Raw genomic sequence first — 15,833 nt, forward strand, 5'->3', positions numbered from 1 at the left:
TATTATTTAATCTTTTCAAACATATAATAAACTCTTACTTGTTTCTGCAGTTGGTCCTTCCTTAAATTATGAGATTTACCCTTTACATTAATTGTTCCACAGGTATACTTTTTGTATCTAAATGATTTCTGCATTAATGTAATATAACTGAAACATGTTTGGAAACTGTTTCTTTTAACCGTAAAATGAAAGAGTCACACAATGGATTCCCAAAAAGTGGTATTTTGTTAAAGAGATTCAGGTGTTTAAATCTATTCAGCAGATTGCTGTGTTGAGTGTGTCAGGTGGCTGCTAATTGGAAATAGATCTGCTTATTCTGAGTTCATGATGAAGAGTTTTCGATAGTTTGGAAAGAATATGCAGGGCATCTCAATTAGGGAGATTAAGTGTATGCCCCTTCAGCAGATAATTTGTGTGTCTCTGCAAATTATTTTGTTTTGAGTGGCACTAGGAATCTCTCAAATTTGTTGTATGTTGAAATATCAACTATAGAGATATTGTGTTACCAAACTTTTGGGGCTAAAATATCAAGTACCACGATATTGAGAAGATTTACTTTCCTTCTCTGTATTTTGGTAGCGCTATATTCTGAAGGTGATATTGAGGTGGAATAACCTCAAACTAGTTTGCACAGCTCTTGCCTCATGCACAGATTCCTGAAAACAGCCAAATGACAAATTCCCATATAAAGCACTGGGCTTGCACAAAAAGCCATTGTGATAAAATTCAGCCCCACCCCCTTGTGTTTTATAGGCATAGCAGTTTGCAATGTGGCTCTGGGCTTTGAGGGGCTTCTCTGCTGGTCTCCCTAAAGATGTCTTTAATGGTCTTGCTAGCACATTTTGTTGTCTCCTTTCAGAAGGGCAGGCATGCACAGCTACCAATACTGGGCAGGACATTTAAGCACTTGGGCACCAAAAAATCAAGGTAGTCGTATCTCTTACCCATAGAGCAGAATGTCCCTCAGGCCCTGCGATGGGTAAAGGACTGTTCTCTCTTTCTTTCTTTTTTTTCTTTTTTTAATTTATTTTTCTTATCGAGAGTTCATCACACAAACACAAAAAGAAAAAAAGGCGCTTATAATATTACATTTCAATTTGATTGCCACATATCATCCAACAAACATAAACAATCTATAAAATGTATTTCAGATGTCACAATGAGGGTATTGGAAAAAAAACATGTTGCACATTTCCCCTTGGTAGCTACAGATAGTAAAATTAAGTGGTGCCGGCTTAATATCATAATCTTAAATTATCTATTGGCTAACGTCCTATGGATTTCACGCGCTTCTAAAACTTTTCATACAAACCCGATCTTAAGGCTTAGCATCTCTCCAGTTCTCTAACTTTATGCAGTTTATACTTCCAGCAATGAAAAGTAGGTATGTTCTTGCTTCGCCAAGTCTGGCAAATTAGTGATCTTGTCACTAGGGCCAATTTATTTAGACTTTCCTCTTGTATATTACTAACAGTTATGTTTGGGGAACACCCAAGGGTTGCAATGTATCTATCGATACCTTTCATAGGTCCTACCTTATACCTACAGTATTCCTCTATTTCTTCCCAAAATTGCTTAATCTTTGGGAAAACCCAGTGTCTAATTTGAATAAAAGACCATTTAAGTACATCTTTAAAATGGCTCAGACATACTCTAATTCTGCCCATCTTTTCCAAGTATCAATAATAAGAAAATCTCCCACATATTTATATCCATTCTCCTCCCAATTACCTTAAAATATTAGATTGGATCAGCCGTTGTTCCTCAACCTAAAGGTCAGCAAAGCGAGTGGACATTTATCAGAGGTATAACATAATGCTTAAACAGTTGGGCTTTTTGTTTTAAAAACCCCTGGAAAACCTTATAGCTTACATTTTTTGAGATTCTTCACAAGCCACTTAGGATCTAAAATGTTATATTCCTTCAAGATCCTTATTATAAAAAACAAATTCTATGCGAAAAGTGTTGAGATGATTAAAAAATCTATATGTATTATGTGCAAAGATTGCATAGTAATATTCCCTCAGATTAGGAAGGGACAACCCTCCATCCTCATTTGAATTGCTTTAAGTGGCTAGTGCTAATCTCTGTGTCTTGTTGGCCCATATAAAAGATGAGAATAACCCATCTATTTCTTTAAAAAATTAAATTTGTAGTGCATAAGAAATTGCTGAGAATAGAAAATTAAATAATGGTAAAATTGACATTCGAAATTAGTGCTACCCGTACAATTATTGAGATTGGGAGTTGGTTCCATTTAGTAAATGATGACTTAACTTTTTGTGCTAGGGGAACATAATTTAATGTGTATAGTTCATTCACATTTTCAGACACATATATACCTGGATATATCTCAGGCCTCAAATTGTATAATAGCTGGAGTTCTGGGATTAATGTGTGTTCAGAATTATTTCAAAGTAAAATTTACGTTTTAGCATTATTTATTTTGTAGGCACTCAGCTCTTGAAATTCCGTAAAAATTGCAAAAATTTCATTTTGAGTGTTTTTCCATTGAAACAGAACAATATCATCGGCATATAGTTTTTTATTATACATACCTTGCAATGGTACTGTTTGTAGCACTGTTTGTCTAATGACTATTGCCAGGGGTTCTATTAACAGGGCAAAAAGAATTGGAGATAGAGGACACCCCTGTTGTGTGCCTCTATTTACACTACAGCAACCTACATTTCTGGAATTAATAATTATTTGTGCCGAAGCATCCTTGTATAGGTATTTCACTATATGTATGAACTTTTCCGGTAACCCCAATCTAGCAAGAATTAAAACAAGCATTAAAAATGCAATAGATCTCGCCTTTTATTAAGTTGAAGCCATTTGCTTTGCTATACAATACCATTAGCAAAGCAAGTGGCTTTAACTTAACCAAAGGCGAGACCTGTTGCATTTTCAATGCTTGTTCTGAAATGTAAAAGCACAAGGAGACATGTATGTAGAAAAAGGCTTTTTCATGTCAAATAAAAGTGCACATTTCTTTTTGCAAATATAAAGAGGTGTTAGGCAAGCTGGCCTTGTCATGTTAACTGCTGCCTCATCATGTTAACTTGAACACATCTGAATTACGTTTTAATTTATTCGTATTAAAAAAAAAAGCTTCTAGATTGGCAAAGATGAAAACTACTTTTGGCTAACCCTAACTTTCCAGTGAAGAAGACTTTACCGAGACTGGAAAGCCATGCCTTCATTGTGAAATCTATACAAGACAAAAGAAATTAAAGTTTGGCAGAGGTGGTCTTGGGGCACTGGAAGGTGCAGTGCACCCCTTCTTCACTTCCCAGTGGCGTGCTATTTCTCCCCACAAATTCTCACTGTATTTCTGTTTTTTCTGCCAACTTGCTTCATATCCCGTACTGGACTTCTGCTCAACTAACTATAGGCTAGGGAAGCCATACTCCCTGATTGCTTCCAAATACTCATGTAGACCGAAACCATCGGACTATGATGGGTACCAAGAAATACCTTGACTGCAAACCTAGATTCCTGGCCAGCAGTCAGGTGGCAATTCCAACCACTCTTTTCAGTAGAGTGCAAGCAAGCGCATCCATCAACTGAATAACTTCCATCTAATTTCGTGTCCTGCATTAAGGGTGAACATCGCACAGTTCTGGCTTAACAGCCAAAGATAAAATAGATACTAGACCTCTCAAGCCACCTGTGGCCCCCTGTCAGCGATGGAACAGCTCATAGACTATTCCTAACCGGCAGTTCATGATACATTTGGCCCCTCGTAGGAGTAGTTCACTGTGAGCCCCCCACTACCCCAAACACACAGCATACTAGCACCATACCCCATTACTTGCCCAGGTCCTTGTCATTGAGCCGAAGATGATTGTCCAGCTCCGTACAGACCTTGGACACCAGAGACAGATGCTTGTATTTCTGTAGTTCTTCCTGAGCAATATCCGCTATTTTTCTGACTAAGTCTCACACTACACTAAGAGGAAAAATCCTATGCGTACAAAGAAATGCAGAAGGATTTGGGGGCTGTCAAAAAGACACATAACATTAGACAGCGTATACAGCCACTGAAACTGTTCCAGCAGCAGGGCCGTTCGGCCACCGTAGAAAGAAAGATTTACTATATGTAAACAAATCAGTAGTCGGGTGCGTCAACATACAGTTACACGCAACCAAAGGCATGGAAGAGAGACTACAATTGAACGAAAACATAGTGGGATAACGATGCTGCCATCTTAGCAATGTCAATTCTATGTTAAACGCAAAGGTAAAGTTATGGGAAGTTTATGGAGCGACTGGATAATTTTCAATAGTAGCGGCTCAATACGAATACTGTGTGTATGTTTGCTCAATATTTGAATAAAAAAAATAGTGTCTAAAAATGTCCTTTTTTGGATCACGTTAAATAGAGTAACATGCCTACACATTAATGTTTTCAAATATTTTTTTCGGCCAGTTATTTCACATAATGACCGACAAATTCTTAATGCAGTGGCATAGGGAGTGGAGACAGAGAGAGGGCGTGCCGTTATGGCCACAACTGCCGACTATGGAACTGTCGGACTTGGCCCGGTGTTGCGTAATATTTGGTATCCCCACGTGTTCCTCTGCGCTCTGGCAGTCAGTCTTTGCAGGACTGTCTCATTGGACAGCTCGATCAGCTGCACCACAGAAGAAGAAAGAAACATCAGCCGGCCAGCCTCAGCTTCTGCAGGCAGAAGCAGCAGTGCTGTAATTGCAAACACAACAGTGATGGACAGAATGTGGATCAATGTCACACATTCACCCCAGTCCAAAGATCTGGGCCCAAATCCATCGTTTTTCCACTCCACACCACCCTGGGTTAGACAATGGCGATATGCAAATCAGCGCTGACCCTGTGCCCCATGGGAACAGTCCAGTCCGAACTACAAAAGCCATGTCCTTCCCAGAACAGAATCAAGCATCCGAGGACCGGCCCGGTTTCGAGGTAACACCTCTCATCAGCCCGGCTAGCTTGACTCCAGTGGTGTGGAGTGCCTGGGACTCACGTCTGAGCATCCCCAGTACACTTAGAGCGGTAATTGCAAACACAACAGTGAAGGACAGAATGTGGATCAATGTCACACATTCACCCCAGTCCAAAGATCTGGGCCCAAATCCATCATTTTTCCACTCCACACCACCCTGGGTTAGACAATGGCGATATGCAAATCAGCGCTGACCCTGTGCCCCATGGGAACAGTCCAGTCCGAACTACAAAAGCCATGTCCTTCCCAGAACGGAATCAAGCATCCGAGGACCGGCCCGGTTTCGAGGTAACACCTCTCATCAGCCCGGCTAGCTTGACTCCAGTGGTGTGGAGTGCCTGGGACTCACGTCTGAGCATCCCCAGTACACTTAGAGCGGTAATTGCAAACACAACAGTGATGGACGGAATGTGGATCAATGTCACACATTCACCCCAGTCCAAAGATCTGTGCCCAAATCCATCGTTTTTCAACTCCACACCACCCTGGGTTAGACAATGGTGATATGCAAATCAGCGCTGGCCCTGTGCCCCATGGGAACAGTCCAGTCCGAACTACAAAAGCCATGTCCTTCCCAGAACGGAATCAAGCATCCGAGGACCGGCCCGGTTTCGAGGTAACACCTCTCATCAGCCCGGCTAGCTTGACTCCAGTGGTGTGGAGTGCCTGGGACTCACGTCTGAGCATCCCCAGTACACTTAGAGCGGTAACTGCAAACACAACAATGATGGACAGAATGTGGATCAATGTCACACATTCACCCCAGTCCAAAGATCTGGGCCCAAATCCATCATTCTGTCCATCACTGTTGTGTTTGCAGTTACCGCTCTAAGTGTACTGGGGATGCTCAGACGTGAGTCCCAGGCACTCCACACCACTGGAATCAAGCTAGCCGGGCTGAAGAGAGGTGTTACCTCGAAACCGGGCCGGTCCTCGGATGCTTGTTTCCGTTCTGGGAAGGACATGGCTTTTGTAGTTCGGACTGGACTGTTCCCATGGGGCACAGGGTCAGCGATGATTTGCATATCGCCATTGTCTAACCCAGGGTGGTGTGGAGTGGAAAAACGATGGATTTGGGCCCAGATCTTTGGACTGGGGTGAATGTGTGACATTGATCCACATTCTGTCCATCATTGTTGTGTTTGCAGTTACCGCTCTAAGTGTACTGGGGATGCTCAGACGTGAGTCCCAGGCACTCCACACCACTGGAATCAAGCTAGCCGGGCTGAAGAGAGGTGTTACCTCGAAACCGGGCCGGTCCTCGGATGCTTGTTTCCGTTCTGGGAAGGACATGGCTTTTGTAGTTCGGACTGGGCTGTTCCCATGGGGCACAGGGTCAGCGCTGATTTGCATATCGCCATTGTCTAACCCAGGGTGGTGTGGAGTGGAAAAACGATGGATTTGGGCCCAGATCTTTGGACTGGGGTGAATGTGTGACATTGATCCACATTCTGTCCATCATTGTTGTGTTTGCAGAAGCAGCAGTGCTGGCATACATGCCAACATTTCAGAAGAGCAAAGTGGGAGATTTAAAAAAAAAAAACAAGTGTGGTCACGCTATTTAAAAGCACGCCACCATGCGCGTGCATGCGAGCTATGACAACAAAATGGCGTGTGACTGTCCACTGTCACACGGACACGCGCATGCTGTCTGCTATGGACAGATGGCGAGAGCAGCCATATTTGTCCATGCAGACTCGTGCATACAAGCGTTGGGGTGAATTGATTCCAAAAGGTGCTCTTCATGGCGAGAGCAGTGCATGCGCTGATTTCGCCAGGCAAGACCTAAAAAGGCTTTCCCAAGACACCAAGTCAAAAGCTTTCTCGGTGTCTAAAAATAACACCTGTGCCTCTTTTTTACTCTGGGTAAAGTAGTCCAGAGTTTCTTTTAAGAATTTTGTATTTGGGGAAAGCTGTCTGCCTGCTACAAAACCACTTTGGTCACTTTGAATAATTGATCCCACGACCTTATTTAGACTATCAGTGAGCAGTTTTGTAAAGATTTTATAGTCAGCATTAAGGAGGCCTATAGACCTATAAGAATTGATATTTTCCCTGTTCTTGTCTTTTTTTTAAATACTGACCACCACAGCCATGTGGAATGATTTTGGGGTTCTCCACGGTTTAATATGTGAGTGGCAAGCTTTAGCAATTGTATGTTTAAAATAGGATCATACTTTTTGTATAATTCTGCAGGAAGTCCACGCGCCCCAGCTGCTTTACCGTTGGCCAGGGAACTTCACTACTATATCTATTTCCTTTAGGGAAAATGTAGACGTTACCATTTGGAATTGCTGTCTGCTTAGAGTCTGGATTGAAAGTTTATCTATAAACCTCATAAGGCTACCAGCCATTATTTGTTGATCTGTCTGAGAAATTTTCTCATAGTGTTTTAAAAAAGCGTTCCCAATCTCTAAGGAGCTGGTTATTTGTGTCTTGGAATCAACATCTGTCAGTAAAAGGATCTTATTTTGAACCTGCCTATCCTTTGCCTGACACACAAGTAATCTCCCTGTGCATTCACTCTCCTCATATACCCTCTGGAGGTAAGAAGTGTTGGGAGTATTGCCCTTTGCATAATAGTATTACTGCATTTCTGATTTTGCTTGTGAGAGCTCGTATTTTGTAGATAAATTCCTCTTTTGAGAATATATTCTACTAGCTTGCTCCAGCATGATTTCGAGCTTGCATCTTCTTACCCTTTTTAGGTCGAGCCTGGCATACGCAGCGCGAAGCACTGTCGCCATCGAGGCTTATTGTTATCGACTTGCCTCGGGAGTGGGACAGGAGATGGGCACGCGCAGAGCTTTTGGGGATTTGCGCAGGTGTACGCACTCATACAGCTAAGCATGTGCACATCTCCTGTCTCCCTTCAGTCCTCGCAAGCCAGCATGCACTTTCACTTACAAACATGCACACTGTGCCTTCATCGGCAAAATCACTGGACCAATGGAGAATCCCTCACTCACCCGGTCTGCGGGGGGAATCCTCCTGAATGGCGGCTAGCTGCGGTGCGCTTCCGGAGCACTCCTGCTCCTCTATACTTCTGGCAGCATGACGCGGGGCTCTCTCCTCAGTCACGGGAGCCCCGCACTGCCATCTGCTGCTCTTCACCCGGGCCCCCACCTGGGTCCCGGGACTTCAGCTCCCACACTTCCTTTCTGGTGCCGGGGCTCCCTCTTCTCCACGGGAGCCCCGGAAGGGGACAGGCGTAGTGTGCATGCGCGGGCAGTTCTCGCCCTCCCAGGTCTCCTCCCCAGCCCGGATGTTAAAATATAGGAAGTGTCTTCACTCCGCACCAGTGTACATGAAAGATCCTTTATTTTTTCTTTCAATAAAAAGGGATGAAGTATATATTTCATTGTGCTCTTTATGAAATTCTATAGTTAAGCATTTTTTTTGTTTACGTGAAATCCAGGTTGTTTGAGTAAATGACAGTGATCCTCCGCTTCACAAATAGGATAAATATCCTACAGCATTGAGCATTTTTGTACATCGATGAGAGAGTTTAATGCCACTAGTGTGTGCCTTGGTACTCTGCAATAACTTCCTGTATTGAGTCTCATTAAACTGATAAGGCTATTTTGCCAAAACACAATTTCAAAGTCTGTAACAGAGAACCATCAAGACATCAGATGTAACGAACGGAACAAGCCAGGACAGCTCACGGTTCGATCCCCCGCATCAGATCAGCTCAGCACCATGTGTCTCTGGGCAATAGCTCACTTAATTTCAACGACGGCCCCCGCGCCTTGGGACCCGTAAGGGGGAGTAGTTCGCGATTTACAAATACAAATTTATTTATTTTGTCAGTTTCCTTTATTGATTATGTTTGACTTTATTCCTAACCTTCTTAACAAAGACCTGCAGATATTCGGGTAGGACCTGAAGTTGTCACCGATTCAGCATTTTTAGTCACGAGGTAAGCTGCTTTTCTAAAAACATCATGTTTTTCAAAGAAGAATTTACGCCTGATTCGTTAGTACAGCGACTGAACCTTGGCCACACGGACAAGCCTGCAGCTCTCTAGTGTCACTTCACATATAACCACGTCTAAGTTCTCCTTTCGCCTTCCTTCCACTATAAAAAAACAAAAAACAGGAAAGAGGTGACAATCGGGATCAGGGTACACTGGGGCTTACACAGGAGTTTCTCAGTATTGTGGTATATAAATAAATAATACCGGATCTAGGTTTTACTGGACATAGCAATAACAGATAGCTCAATAAATAAGAGTCAAGATTCGAGGTAGTAGGAGTTTGCAGGTTTAATACAGCATAAAGGACAGGAACAGGACAACCTGCACGGGAACAGGATGGCAGCGCTGCCGGGGGCAGGATCAGAATCGGCGTAACATTTAATAACAGTGCACACATATATATACTAAAACAGTTACATTACAATGAATTACAGTAGGCGGAGCAGTGGGTGTGGTCAATAGCAGTCGCGAAAGATAAGGGTGAAAATGGGTGTAACAGGGCGTATACATAGACATGTGATGTAAACGTAACAGAATATGTCATAAATGGGGCGGAAAAATGGAGGGGGCTACCTAAGGAGCCGGGACCTCTAACCTAATGGTGCGCGCAAACTGACAATGACGTGTTACTAGGAGAAGCTGGGGGCTATGAACTCTGTGCTAGGAGCAGAAACTGAAGTCTTGGAGAGTCAGGGCGACATGTACCTAAACAGTATCTAGTATCTAATGTTTGGAGAACATGTTGATAGAATCCAAAAGTTATCGGGGTAAAGGCTAACAGACTCTAAGAATGGTGCATGCATTACTCTATATGTAGTGCGTGATGAAGAATATTAAATGACCATTAAATGCAGTATTTCTCTTACATGGAGACGTAAAGGCTAGACAATGACGGAAACTATTGATGCGATTCAGTAGCTTAGGAATGCAGAGAAGGAGGGCTGGACTGATAACTAGAATCATAACATACTCTTGGCAGACTCAGAGGCAGAGCCAGGCTGAGCCGGGCACTGTGAGGCAGGAAGTAAGTGAAGGGTCGAGGATACAGGTGGGGGCTGTATCGCTCCTCAGCGAGGACTCAGAAGACAGGAGCTGAATCTGGTGTCCGGGCCCTTTTGAGGCCTAGAAACGAGGACTTTACAATAAAATAACGTGCACACTGAGAAACGTGGCAACGTAACTTTACATAGGCCTGATACTCGTAGCTTTCACGAGAACTGGAAACTGGCATACTAGTGATGGACACAACTGTAATTGCGTCTTTAATCAAACATGGGGGATACATATGCATATTTAATCATGCACACATAACATAAGATGGAGGACACGTAGGGACACAGAACATGGCAAAATTTACTTTTCCACATTCCCTCCTTGTCACTACGTTTCCATCAGGAAACATCAATATTCATGATACCATCTATCATTTCATACAGTATCATTTGCTCGTCTCGAATTTTCTTGGAACGGGATTTAGGACGGGACTTGGGACTAGGAACACAAGATGTAGCACAAATGCCGCAAATCGCAGGGCCACATTGTAAACAGAGGCAGCAACTGAATATGATCGCTACTGCAATACCCAGAAATGACAATACTTTCCATCCCCAGGCGGAAATTATATTCCAGAACCAACCGGACCATGTCCAGGTGCCTGGATCTTGGTGTAACATATGGGCAATTTTATGGAGTCTGGTAATAGCTGAATAAACAGACGGTGCGTTATTAGGAATGAAAATGCAGCAACTAGATCCGATGACTCTACATGCCCCGCCCCTATCGGCCAGTATGACGTCAAGGACGAGACGATTCTGGAGCACGACAATTCTCATAAAGGATTGTTCTTCGGTTAAGTTACCTAGAGCAGAAGTAGTCTCAATCACTACTGCTTCAAGTGTTCTGGTTAATCTACGTATCAGTTTACTATTTACAACAGTACCTAAGTAGGGGAAGACACCTTTATTGATATCTATGTATTGTTCTAGAGCAGTTTCAGTATAATCGACAATCGGGAAATTTCTCTTGTGTCTAGTATGTACTAGGAGGGAATTCCTATGATAGTCAGGTGGGGCTAGGAAAACTGGTGGCAGTAGGAAGGCAATGTAACATGTACCATCCCAATCAAGGGGCAGACGAACATATGCGGTCTGACCACAAACAAAATAAGAATGACGTGAAGCTTTGAAAATAGATTTCCCACTGTCACTATACTTGATAATAGTAGTACAATCACTATGGCCTACATGTACGGAACCATTATTTCGGACACATAATTCACCTTTGACTGGTAATACTGACATGGCAGGTAAGTCTGGAGTAGAATCAGACTGAACATTCAGGACCATAAAATTCGAAGAATAATTACCCAAATTATAAACTTCATTTTCTAGATCTAACCCTGTTCTGTGGGGAAGACCTTGCTTGTCTGGGAAACATGTGCTGTTCAGAAAGGACATATCTGTTGAGGATGACGTTAACGTGGACCATGCTCCACACGAACCATTATGTGAAAATGGATAAGGAAAGAGTGGCAGAACTCCCTTCGGTGTCTGGAAAGGGGGGAGTCGACCACACACCCAACAATTTGTGGCATTGCTGGTCTGGTGTGAATAATGTAACATGCGGATAAAGGAGTTATTACGCATAGCAAGACGATATGAGAGTTCATGAGGAGGCAGATCACTAAACGTGTGCTCTACTGTAACATTAGCAGACTTATTTACATGGGAAACTGAAAAATACAAATAAAATGCATAACTGGTGCAGGAAATCATAATGCTGAAATATAGCAGAAAACATAAAATAATAGTGCAACTTCTAGAGTTCTCACTAACTCTCTCTCTGTGGGGGTCTATTATATACATGTCAGAAACCGGTCTAACCGTTTCACCTAGGGGAGGACTTAGACAATCAAACTGGCTGACTTATTTTACTAGACCTTAGTTTAAGCTTATACTCCTGTTGCGGAGTTTTCTCTAACAGGGAAGGGTTCGTAGCAATGTCTTTTGCGGGACAGTCCTTAAGAATAGTACTTTGGCAGTCTTTAGAATCCTCGGAAATGTTCTTTGAAACAGGCTTCAGTCCAAAAAATCTTTTCACATGTGACAAATGGACCCAGCCCTTCCTGCCTTCCAGCTTGACGGCAGTACGGGTGGCCAGGAGGACCTGTCGGGGTTCCTTCCAGCGAGGCTCCAGCGGACTTGAACGATCAAAATTCCGGACAAGAACCATGGATCCGGGAACGATTTCATGCGGTGCCACCTCGGTATTGTCTGGAAATGCGGCAGCAACCTGTGAACGACAAGAGTTGAGGGCAGACATCAAGGAAGCTAGGTAATCTGTCAGCATATTACTTGAAACATCGGTAATACTTCGGGGTCTAGGTGTACCCCACATGTTAGGGGGGCGGCCGAATACGACCTCATAAGGGGACAGACCTGATCTGGAATGTGCGACCATGCGCATATAAAATAGGGCAACTGGCAGAGCTACTAGCCAGTCCACACCTTTCTCTTTACATACTTTTGCAATTCGGATTTTCAGGGTCTGATTATGTCTCTCTACGAGACCGGCTGCTTCTGGATGGCGTACACAATGGAACTTCCACTGGTACCCTAACAAAAGGGAAATATGTTTCATGAGCTCAGATGAGAATGGCTGGCCGTTGTCAGAATATACGACTCTAGGGAGTCCGTAGCGGGGGAAGAATTCACGAACCAACTGCTTGGCAGTGGTCGCGGCTGTGTAATCTGGTACTGGATATGCTTCTGTCCATCTGGACAAAGCGCCTACAACTACAAGGACATACTTGAAACCTCGACATCGCTCCATCTGAATATAATCCATCTGGAGGACTTCAAAAGGGTGGTCAGGGGGCTGGAATCCACCTTGTTCCACCGGGACACTTTTACCTGGATTAAACTGACAACATATCATACAGGTACGGACTTTCTGCTTGGCTGCAGCTCGTAAATGCTTGTTGAACCAAATGTTCTGGATACTATCTAACATAGCTTTTTCTCCTAAATGTGCTGGACTATGTGCGGTATTGATAATGACTTGAACCATAGAATCGGGGAGAAACCATGTGGCTTTACCCTTCGTTACCCATCCCTGATCTGTCTGGACCCCTCCTTGTTCGGACCATTTCTTGATTTCCTCGGGAGTAGCATGTAACTGGATATCTATGACATCTTGAGTAGGGTCCTTAACTGTCATACAGGTAGTCAGATCTGGAGTGTATGTCGGTGTCTTATTAACTGGAATGTCTGGTGTCTGTGCTGTAAGCTTGGCTGTGCGATCTGCTAGATCATTACCTTGAGAAATAGTGTCGGTAACTTTCGTATGTGCTTTGCATTTCATGATAGCAATGGATGTCGGTAAGTGTATGGCATCTAACAGAGCTTGAATAAGGAGACCATGCTGAATCTTGGTTCCATGAGAAGTCATGAAACCTCTCTCCTGCCAGAGCACTCCAAAGTCGTGTACGACTCCGAATGCGTAACGTGAATCTGTGTAAACATTAACTTTCAGGTTCTTGGCGTGTATGCAGGCTTGAGTCAGAGCAACTAGCTCTGCTGCTTGAGCAGACAGGGTGTCAATACGGTGTGTTTCAATAACTTCAGTGTCAGTAGTCACTGCATACGCGGCTACTAGTTCTCCTGTACTTGTTCTCATACATGAACCATCCACATAAAGTGTCAGGTCGGGATCTGGTAATGGAATATCTGTCAGATCTTGTCTTGGCTTAGTCATAATGTTAACTACTTCCACACAGTCGTGTGTGGCAGGATTTGAATTAACTGACGGTAACAGTGTAGCAGGATTTAGAACGTTGCAGCGTCTGATTTCTATGTGTGGCTGGAACAGTGTCAGTTCATAACCTGTTAAACGTGCAATTGTCAAGTGCTGAGTCTGTGTTCGGTTTAAAAGAACTTCCACGGAGTGTGGAACTTGTACTGTCAAGGAATGTCCTAATACTATGGAATCACTTTGTCTGATAGCTAGTGCTGTGGCTGCAACTGACTTGAGGCACACAGGCAGAGCCTGGGCTACAGGATCTAATGTGCTCGATAAATAAGCACAGGGCTTGTATTGTCCTGCTTGATCTTGTGTGAGAACAGATAATGCTGTACCTTCGCGTTCAGTGACAAAAAGTGTAAAAGGCTTACTGTAGTTCGGTGTTGCTAGAACTGGAGCTTGGCATAGAGCTTTCTTTAACTCATTAAAACTAAGTGTATGTTCAGATGTCCAAGGGAGGACAGTCGATACGGCTGCCTCCTGTGTCGTTAACTGTATCAGTGGCTTGGCTAGAAATGCATACTGAGGAATCCATTGTCTGCAGTAAGAAGTGAGGCCGATAAAAGCACGTACCTCCTTCTGGGTCTTGGGCTGAGGAAGACTCGCTATTAGCTGGATACGGTCAGGTGTCAACTGCCTACCCCTCTTGGACAGTAAGTGGCCTAAATAGATCACTTGCTGGATACAGAATTGAAGCTTAGAAGGGGACACCTTGTGCCCCATCTCGGCAAGGAAATACAAGACTGTAAGGGATGCTCGCTCGCAAGCACGTTCAGAACGGGCTGTGATCAGTAGATCATCGACATACTGGAGCAGGGCAGTGTCAGTTGGCATGTGAATATTGTCTAGTTGTCTCTTAAGTGCTTGACTGTAAATACTAGGACTTTCTGTGAAACCTTGAGGAGCTCGTGTAAACATATAGCTCCTTCCATTTAAACAAAATCCGAAAAGGAACTGGCTGTCTGGATGAATGGGGACACTGAAAAATGCGTTCTTGAGGTCTATTACTGAAAAAAATGTGGCTTCAGAATCAATGGCTGTCAATAGGGAAGAGATATCTGGGACAACTGGGTACTGGGGAATAATACATTTGTTGAGTTCCCGAAGGTCAATCACTAATCGATATACTGGGGGTGCATTTGGATCAGTACGTTTCATGACTGGAATGATCGGAGAATTACATACATTGGAGTCAGTTTCTACAACTACTCCTTGAGCCATGAGCTCGTCAATAATTTTGGATAAGGCTGTTACAGCCTCAGGTGGCAGTCTGTACTGTCTGATTCGTGGTAACACTACACCTGGCTTGAGAGTCACACGATGGGGTGTGATTTGCATGAAGCCAACATCAGTAGGACCTTGTGCCCATAGATGCTGCGGAACATTAGACAATCTCGGATCAAAATCTCGTAATACATAGTGACCCTTGAAGTCACGTAGGAACAAGCGTATTCCCTCTGGGGAACAGCATATGACTGCACCTAATTCTTTCAGTGTCTTAATGCCTAACAGATTTTCTGGACATGACTTCGTAAGTAACAGATCAGTAGTGCGGGACAATGGACCTACTTCTAGAGTAACTGGCTTAGATATCTCATTTACAATAGGCTTTCCTGAAAATCCAAGGGAAACATTTCTAGAGCCTGAGAGCGGAGCCCCTGGAACTTCGGCGTGACTAATGGTGGTCCTACTTGCCCCTGTATCAATCAGAAACTTTCTGTCTTTCCCTAATACTTGACTATGAACATAGGGACCCTCTTGATCTACAGGAATCTCGATGAGAGGCAAGCCTACCTCCCTCTCTAGGCTGTTTCATGAATATGGCTGATACTCTGGATACTCGGACTGTGCATACTGGTACATCTGTTGTGTAACATGCTGTGTTGCAGCAATAGGCTGCGGTACTGGAACTGTCTGTTGTGCATTCTGTGGCTGAGAAGTCTGTGAAACTTGTTCTTGTCTAGGCGGACGTGGTCTTTCTTTAGTCTTACCGGTAGCTATATTATGTTTCAGAACTGCACACTCGTTTATAAAATGACCTGGCTGTTTACAATAATTGCATGTCC

Source organism: Lissotriton helveticus, chromosome 2_1 (assembly GCF_964261635.1).
Source record: "Lissotriton helveticus chromosome 2_1, aLisHel1.1, whole genome shotgun sequence".
Lineage (NCBI taxonomy): Eukaryota > Metazoa > Chordata > Amphibia > Caudata > Salamandridae > Lissotriton > Lissotriton helveticus.